The sequence below is a fragment of the Pseudorasbora parva genome, chromosome 10 (genome assembly GCF_024679245.1).
Source record: "Pseudorasbora parva isolate DD20220531a chromosome 10, ASM2467924v1, whole genome shotgun sequence".
NCBI lineage: Eukaryota > Metazoa > Chordata > Actinopteri > Cypriniformes > Gobionidae > Pseudorasbora > Pseudorasbora parva.
In genome coordinates this window covers 47,000,984-47,010,003 of record NC_090181.1, presented here as the reverse complement: position 1 = coordinate 47,010,003, position 9,020 = coordinate 47,000,984, and positions in this window count along the sequence as shown.

Genomic DNA, 9,020 nt, shown 5'->3' with positions numbered 1-9,020 from the left:
ATGGGTACCGAAAACCGGTATTAAACGGGCCCCGGGGGTGAATTTTGAAAGACCATTGTATCGATAAGCTCGGACGTTATCGGTTCTTCTGTTGGTAGAAAATACACGAGAGAGAGAGAGAGAGAGAGAGAGAGAGAGAGAGAGAGAGAGAGAGAGAGAGAGAGAGAGAGAGAGAGAGAGACCGACCAACCGACCGACCGACCAACCGACCACGCGCAAAACGACAGAGGACAGAACTAGACAGTCAAACATAGCCTGGGCCCGGTTTTCAAAAGGTTTAATCCGGATAAAATTGATCTGGATTTAGTAATCCTTTTTGTGCGATCCGTGATCACGTAATCCAGCTTACTTTTGGAGCCAGTTTTTTAAAGCAACATCGGATTGGATCAATCTGATCTGGATAGGAACTTTTCAGGATCACTAAATCTGGATAACCAGTGCTCAAGCATGATAGGAAATCACAATGTAGAACTATATGTAAAGAGCAACGAGTAGAATAGTCAGTGTAGGGTCAATATAAGTTTAATTTTATTTGAAATGAAAACACATACATTTAAAAAACAACTAAAAACAAGAAAAACCCCACCCCATCCTCTTCCAGCCGTCCGTTTATCTGAGACCTACAACACAAACACTGTACATTGAGGATATTTATAACAAGTATCAAGTATAGATGTACTGTAATCATTGCATGCATCACTAATAAATATTATAAAAACAAAAATATTTTTGATTGTGATGAATATATATATATATATCAATTAGTGACTGAATAAAATGTATTGTTTTTGGTCAATTTTGACAGCTGTTTGGGGGATTATTTTATGAGGCCATACTCTTTCTGCTTTGTTGTAGGCCTATAGCCTACTGAAAGGCTGAATAGGCTAAAGCCTACCTACTCACTGTAGCCTGACGGATGAACAAATCAAATTAAAACCTTATGAATAAATAGGATACCTTGTAAGATACTGCATGATCCAAATATAGTATTATTTGATACATTTTTAAAGTTTTCATTACATTTTGGGCATGAAAGCCACGCTGAATCTACCCTTCTGATGGGATCAGTTTAATCCAGATTTTTTGGATCAAAGTGATCCAAATCCTACAAAAAAGTTCTGAAAAACCCAAACTAAAGGTTTGTTCTGGATCAAAACCAAGATTAGATTACATGATCTAATCCGATTATGTAATCCGTTTTTTCTTTTGAAAAACACTTTTTCAAGATTTGATCCAATCCGTTGTCCAAAATCTTAGTGGATTACTTTTGAAAAACTGGGCCCTGGTTACACTTTAGATCTGTGATAGTCTGATTTTATTTTAGATTTTGGCTTCCAAAGATTAAAATAATAATATTTATGTCTAGCGCAATTTATGTAATTCCCTTTGCAGCAGTAGCCTACGCAGTCATCTCTCCATAAAACTCAAACGCAATGACAGAATCAGCACGATCAGAGATTGTTGTAAAATACAGTCTAGCTACTGTTGGTAAATTGTGGGATGCGTTTTAATAATAAAAAGAGCGATTAAAAGCACAAAAATGTGAGCAAGAGATTGTTCCCAAGTCGGCGCGCGTGCTCCGAAACAACCGCAAAGAGACGAGCAAATTACACTTTCGGGTTCACACTCGCGTCTAAACGATCAAATGTACACAAACATCTGTGTCAAAATGACCGGCTTGGAGAGTCTCTTAAACACAACAGTTTAACAGTTTTAGTTTGTGTCTAAAATGGACGTAGTTGTTATGGATATAGTCAGGAGAAAGTGTAGTGCATCTCCCTATTATCAGTCGCCTATAGAGCTGCACATCTGTCTTAAAGAGGCAGCGGTGTAAATAAACATAAGACGAATTACTGCGAATTAAACAACCAAATGCAAAGAGCAAATCACTCGCAGCTCTTGAATTATTACCTTCAGCTTTAATACGCATTATTTTGGCTATTTATGATAAACTATGCAGTGTTATTTTACTAGAATTCTTCCTGAAATGAAAGCACTGTATAGGTCTATATAATGTGTATTTTTGTTAATTGTGTGTGTGTGTATGTATGTATGTATGTATGTATGTATGTATGTATGTATGTATGTATGTATGTATGTATGTATATATATATATATATATATATATATATATATATATATATATATATATATATATATATATATATATATATATATATATATATATAAAATCTCAAAAAGTACTGATAAGAATACCGTTAAAGTACCGGACCAATAAGCAGTATCGGTAAGAGTAGTAATACTGTTAAAACCTTAACGATACCCATCCCTAAGAGTGAGGCCATGCAGCATACAACTCCTCTACTGCTTCGGCATTCAACTTTGGAAGTTTAGCTTTTTAAAGAAAGGTGTTCATGGTATGCAGGTTGACTTATATAAATTACAATAAAACTCTGCAAAGCATTTATTAATTTTTTAGTATCTGTAACATTCCTGCTCCCACCTTTAATTTTAAGAATGGTATGTGATTCTTGTTGCTTCCTTAACTGCCTTGCTTTTAGTATGTCTGGCTTGCTCTTGAGCAAAAGGGGAGCTCAGCAGTATAAAATTGTATTTATACTTAAGTTTTTAATATTAATTAGTTTTTTTTTGTTTTGTTTTTGAGTCTGAAGACGACCTATTTTGTTTCTCTCTGCTTCCAAACTGTCCAATTGGAAACGCTGAGTCTCCTTCTCATTTGCTACATAAGAGATTATATTTTATTCACATCACCTTTGTCATTAGATATATTTGAAAATATTTTTTTTCCTTAATTTGCTCACAGAAAGTCCTATCAAGGAACATTGAGGCATAAATGCCAACCTGGTGCCCCCTTGTGGCATGTTCTAACCACAGACATAAAGACACAAAATTTATATTGAATGATAAGCAACATCATTCACAGACTAAAAGCATTTTCAGTCTATCAAAATATAATCAATTTGAGAATTTATGCACATGAGAAAAATAAGAATATTCACTACAAGTTGGATTAAACAGACTCCATATGTATACCATATTCAAACTCTTAATATTGTAATTAAGCATGAACCTGCAGATGATTTTTGTTTAAGAGACGATAAATGTCTGTCTAACACTTCATCTAAAATCACCAGCCATTATCATCATTGCATTCTGAAGATACGACTTGTGTAAAAATACGGGACAATCTATATTTTTAGTCAAATGTATCTGCCATTAGGATCTACAGTGGGGCAAAAAAGTATTTAGTCAGCCACCAATTGAGCAAGTTCTCCCACTTGAAAAGATGAGAGAGGCCTGTAATTTTCATTATAGGTACACTTCATCTATGAGAGACAGAATTAGAAATATCCAGAAAATCACATTGTCTGATTTTTAAATAATTTATTTGCAAATTATGGTGGAAAATAAGTATTTGATCACCTACAAAAAAAGCTTCTTTTTTTTTTCAAAAAAAGATTTCTGGCTCTCACAGACCTGTAACTTCTTCTTGAAGAGGCTCCTCTGTCCTCCACTCGTTACCTGTATTAATGGGCCCTGTTTAAACTTGTTATCAATATAAAAGACACCCGTCCACAACCTCAAACAGTCAGACTCCAAACTCCACTATGGCCAAGACCAAAGAGCTGTCAAAGGACACCAGAAAAAAAACTGTAGACCTGCACCAGGCTGGGAAGACTGAATATGCAATAGGTAAGCACCTTGGTGTGAAGAAATCAACTGTGGGAGCAATTATTAGAAAATGGAAGACATACAAGACCACTGATAATCTCCCTCAATCTGGGGCTCCATGCAAGATCTCACCCAGTGGGGTCAAAATGATCAAAAGAACGGTGAGCAAAAATCCCAGAACCACACAGGGGGACCTAGTGAATGACCTGCAGAGAGTTGGGACCAAAGTAACAAAGGATACCATCAGTAACACTACGCCACCAGGGACTCAAATCCTGCAGTGCCAGATGTTTCCCCCTGCTTAAGCCAGTACATGTCCGGGCCCGTCTGAAGTTTGCTAGAGAGCATTTGGATGATCCAGAAGAGGATTGGGAGAATGTCATATAGTCAGATGAAACCAAAATGGAAGTTTGGGTAAAACTCAACTTGTCGTGTTTGGAGGATAAAGAATGCTGAGTTGCACCATACATATTGTGAAGCATGGGGGTGTAAACATGCTTTGGGGCTGTTTTTCTGCAAAGGGACCAGGACAGCTGATCCGTGTAAAGGAAAGAATGAATGTGGCCATGTATCATGAGATTTTGATTAAAAACCTCCTTCAATCAGCAAGGGCATTGAAGATGAAATGTGGCTTGGTCTTTCAGCATGAAAATGATCCCAAACAGACTGCCCGGGCAATGAAGCAGTGGCTTCGTAAGAAGCATTTCAAGGTCCTGGAGTGGCCTAGACACGCTCCAGATCTCAACCCCATAGAAAATCTTTGGAGGGAGTTGAAAATCTGTGTTGCCCAGCGACAGCACCAAAACATCTCTAGAGAAGATCTGCAAGGAGGAATGGGCCAAACTACCAGCAACAGTGTGTAAAAACCTTGTGGTGACTTACAGACACTTGACCTCATTTGACCTCTATCATTGCCAACAAAGGGTATATAACTATGTATTGAGATTAACTTTTGTTATTGACCAAATACTTATTCTCCACCATAATTTGCAAATAAATTCTTTAACCCTCTAGGTGTCACGGTTGAGTTTACTCGACAAGATGCGTCACTGAATAAAACGGCCGATTTTGTCAAATAGGGTGCAAATTTCATTCAACCTCTCCTCCACTAGATGGTAGACATGTCGTACTTCATCCCTGACTCATACAAACTTCATGATTCTATACAAAATCTACGAGCAAGAGCGTATTGAATCAGTGTAAACAAAAGCGGAGCTGACGTGTGAGTAAGCTGTTTTATCAGAGCATTGTCAACGTCAGCGAGTATTTGCATTAGATTATTATTACTATTTTTGTTTTCTAATGGCATCAATAAAGCTTACCCGCAATGAAGGGTCAGGTCTTCTATTTGCAGAAGAGAAGACCTGATATGAGATGATGGTGATTCTAAAAGTGAAACTAAACCTAACGTTACACTAAGCACAAACGGTGGATCCTTTGCCCAATGTAGATGGTCCTTTGCCCAATGTCAGTGGTGGGAATAATGTTTCCCGGTGTCCAAGTTTTCATTGCAAAGTTAGCAGGTGTGTTAGTGTTGAGAATGATGCGGCCGCGGGTGATTTTTGTCGCGCTCACCATGAAGCGTGCGTCTTCTCACCGCGCGCCTCTCCGCAATCGTGGCAACAGTATTGTGGTGGAGACTTTATCTAACGCCACTTGGTAGGTTAGAAGAGGTCGAAGTATTCATAAGCAAGTTCGAGGGCAATGTGGAGGCAGGGTGGGGAGTCAAAATGACAATAACAGTGGCAGTGGCTGTGCACACTCGTTGGCGCGTGAGGCAGATCTGGACGCGAGCAGACGCGCTATGATACGGGGAAGAGGGGCTATTATGCATAATATATAATATATATGTGCCCTATAAATGGAATAAGAGCATTCGGTTTGTTTCTACCATTTATTAGTAATGATTTACACAGTTTGTTTACTATTTACTATTTACCTGAACATTCAGTATTGTGCAATATAGCACACAGAAGGTGAGGGACATTTTGGGGGGAAAGAAGTGCTGCATTTTATCATTTAAACATGTGGCTTTTCATGAAAATTCTATAATCCAAGATGCCAAGGGAAAGACATGGGCTCGCCGTAGGGAGCCGTACCATGGAGAATACACATATGGGACCACCGTGGGGGTCACTACATATGTAACCCAGCCTAACACAAGTTCCACACTGCATACGAGTGTTAGACCTGGCGTCAGACGCTCCGCCACGTCCGACTGCCGCGGGTTGCGGAGGACTCGACAGGGTTCGCCATACTGGGGAACTCGACTATAGCATATAAGCGCACGCATCCATTCCATGAGGAAGGGAGTGGCGCAGCAAGCCGACACTAGAACGGGTACTTTGGTGCTAAGGACTATGAGAAGTGAGTACACGGGAAGATACCAGTTCTACTTGTAGGCTATAAAATCTAGTGAACGTGTTGGGTGTCACCCAGCCCGCAGCTCTACAAATGTCTGTCAGCGAGGCGCCACGAGCCAGTACCCAGGACGAGGCTACACCCTTAGTGGAGTGGGCTCTAATGCGGAGTGGGCTCCCGAGTGGGCTCCCGAGCGGGCAGGGCATGTCTTGAGATTCATACGCCAAGACAATGGCATCCACTATCCAGTGGGCCATCCTCTGCTTGGAGACAGCCTTTCCCTTCTGCTGTCCTCCGTAACAGACGAAGAGCTGCTCTGAGGTCCTAAAGCTTTGCGTTCTGTCCACATAAGTCCGAAGTGCTCGGACAGGACAGAAAAAAGCCAGGGCTGGGTCTGCCTCCTCCGAAGGCAGCGCTTGCAGGCTCACCACCTGGTCCCAGAAGGGAGTGGTGGGAACCTTAGGCACGTATCCAGGCCGGGGTCCCAGGATTACGTGAGAGTAGTCCACCCCAAATTCCAGGCACGATTCGTCGACCGAAAATGCCTGCAGGTCCCCTACCCTCTTGATAGAGGCCAATGCAGTCAGGAGTACTGTCTTTAGAGACAGGATTTTTAACTCCACTGACTGCAAAGGCTCAAAGGGAGGTCTCTGAAGTGCACTGAGCACCAGAGACAGGTCCCAAGAGGGTATAGAGGGGGGTGCGAGGCGGATTTAATCTCCTCGCGCCCCTCAGGAACCTGACGATCAGGTCGTGCTTCCCCAAAGACTTACCTTCTACTAGCTCGTGATGGACAGCGATTGCGGCCACAAACACTTTGAAGGTGGAACCCATCTTGTAGAAAGGAAAGCACGGCCCTGACCGAACATCTTCGAGGGTCTTCTCGATGAGAAGAGCACCAGTCGACGAATAGGTTCCACTTCAACGCATAGATGTGCCTCATAGATGGAGCATATTTGCGTAGGCCCCGGGGCCAGCTGTGTGCCAGCGCATCCGTGCCGAGGGTCTCCTCAGTCAGGGAATAAAACAACTGGCAATGGGCCGTGTCCGGGGCGGCAACCAGGTCGACCTGTGCGGCCCCGAAGCGATCCCGAATCAGCTGGACCACCTGGGGATGGAGTCTCCACTCTCCCGGAAGCACTGGCTGCCGTGAGGGCTCGTCGGCAGCACGATTGAGCTGGCCCAGAATGTGAGTGGCACGAAGTGACCTCAGATACTTCAGACTCCATTACAGGAGGCAAGTTCGAGTGGGCGAGTTGTTACATGCGTCGGGAGCATAGACCACCCTGTTTGTGTATGTACGCTACAACCGCAGTGCTGTCCGTACGGACCAGAACGTGCTTGCCCTGGAGAGGCGTCTTGATGCAGCTCAGGGTAAGACAAACTACTAACAACTCTAGGCAGTTTATGTGCCATTGCAGTTGAGGCCCCGTCCGCAGACCTGAAACCACAAGCCCGTTGTACGTGGCACCCCAGCCGGTGGATGAGGCATCCGCGGAGACAGTCGGATGCCTGGATACCTGTTCTAGGGGCACCCCCGCCCATAGAAACACAGGGTCCGACCACGGGCTGAAGGTTTGGCGGCACTTCGGTGTAACTAAGAACGGAGGGATCCGCTGTGCCACGCCCACCTCAGGACTCGGTCGAGTAGCCAGCGTTGAAGCTGTCTCATATATAGAGCATTCCGAGAGGCGTGACCGCCGCCACAGAAGCAATATGCCCCCGGAGCCTCTGAAATTGTTTCAGTGGGACCGCCGTACTGCGTTTGAACGAATTCAAGCAGTTCAACACTGACTGAATGCGCTCCTCGGTGAGGTGCGCTGTCAGGGCGACCGAATCCAGCCCCAAACTGAGAAAAGAGAACCTCTGCGTCGGGCAGAGTTTTCTCTTCTCCCAGTTGACCCAAAGCCCCAACTGGCTCAGGTGCTCACACCCCATAAGCCCGAAGGGTGGGACCTCATACTGATATGCTCGTCCGTCGAACACAGAGCATAGAAACGGTCTGTGTCAGGGGAGAATCGAGACATGAAAGTACGCGTCTTTCATGTCAATCGCTGCAGACCAATCTCGGGGACAGATGCACCTGAGGATGCGTTTCTGCGTTAACCTTCTGAACGATAGCCTGTGAAGGGACCGGTTCGAAAAACCGCAGATCCAAGATCGGCCGTGACATGCCGGTTTTCCTGGGTACAACGAATTACGGGCTGTAAAAGCCGGTGTTCATATCGGCTGGAGGGACCGGCTCGATCGCGTCCTTCGCCAGTAGGACTGCGATCTCCGCCTGAAACACCGGGGCACGCTTCTTCAACACAGAGGTGAAATGAGCGCCCCTGAGCTTGGGGGGATGCCGGGTGAACTGAAAGAATACAGAGTTAATAAAGAATTTAGAATATGTGTCCCTATCAAATATCGAATGCGCCACAATCCAATCCAGCAGGTGGCGGTAATGCACCTTCAAGACATCCACCAATCAACCAAAGCAAGCGCAGCTGAACAAACTTCAATCGCGAAAAAGAGACACAGGACAACGACCATGTTTTTTAGAGGTAAGTGGCCTACAAAAATATAATTATAAAATGCATCTCAATTTTAATTTAGTGTTTTTATTCATCTTTATGTTTTACAACTTATGTGCTTCTCCTGAGCGAGTTAGAGTGAACTGCAATGTTAATAATAGTCACATGAACGCCCTCGTAAGTTACACAACCAACGGCCAGGGTAATCTTAATACATTGAGTTTCAGTTTGTTTTTCACCAAACCATATAATTTGTATTCATTTTTTTTTCTTAAGATTGGCATATACACTGTGAATTGCGTCCGAATTCTGACTCATGCAACTTTTTTTTTTGTCATGCGTCGTTTGTTGTGAGGTGTTCATCTATTTTATGTGATGATTTTAGTATTGAGATGATTAATCTGTGCGTGCAACAAGTAAAATGTGCATTTGTGGAAACGGTGCTGCCCATGTATTCATTGACTTGTGAGTCGATCCTATTTGATTCAT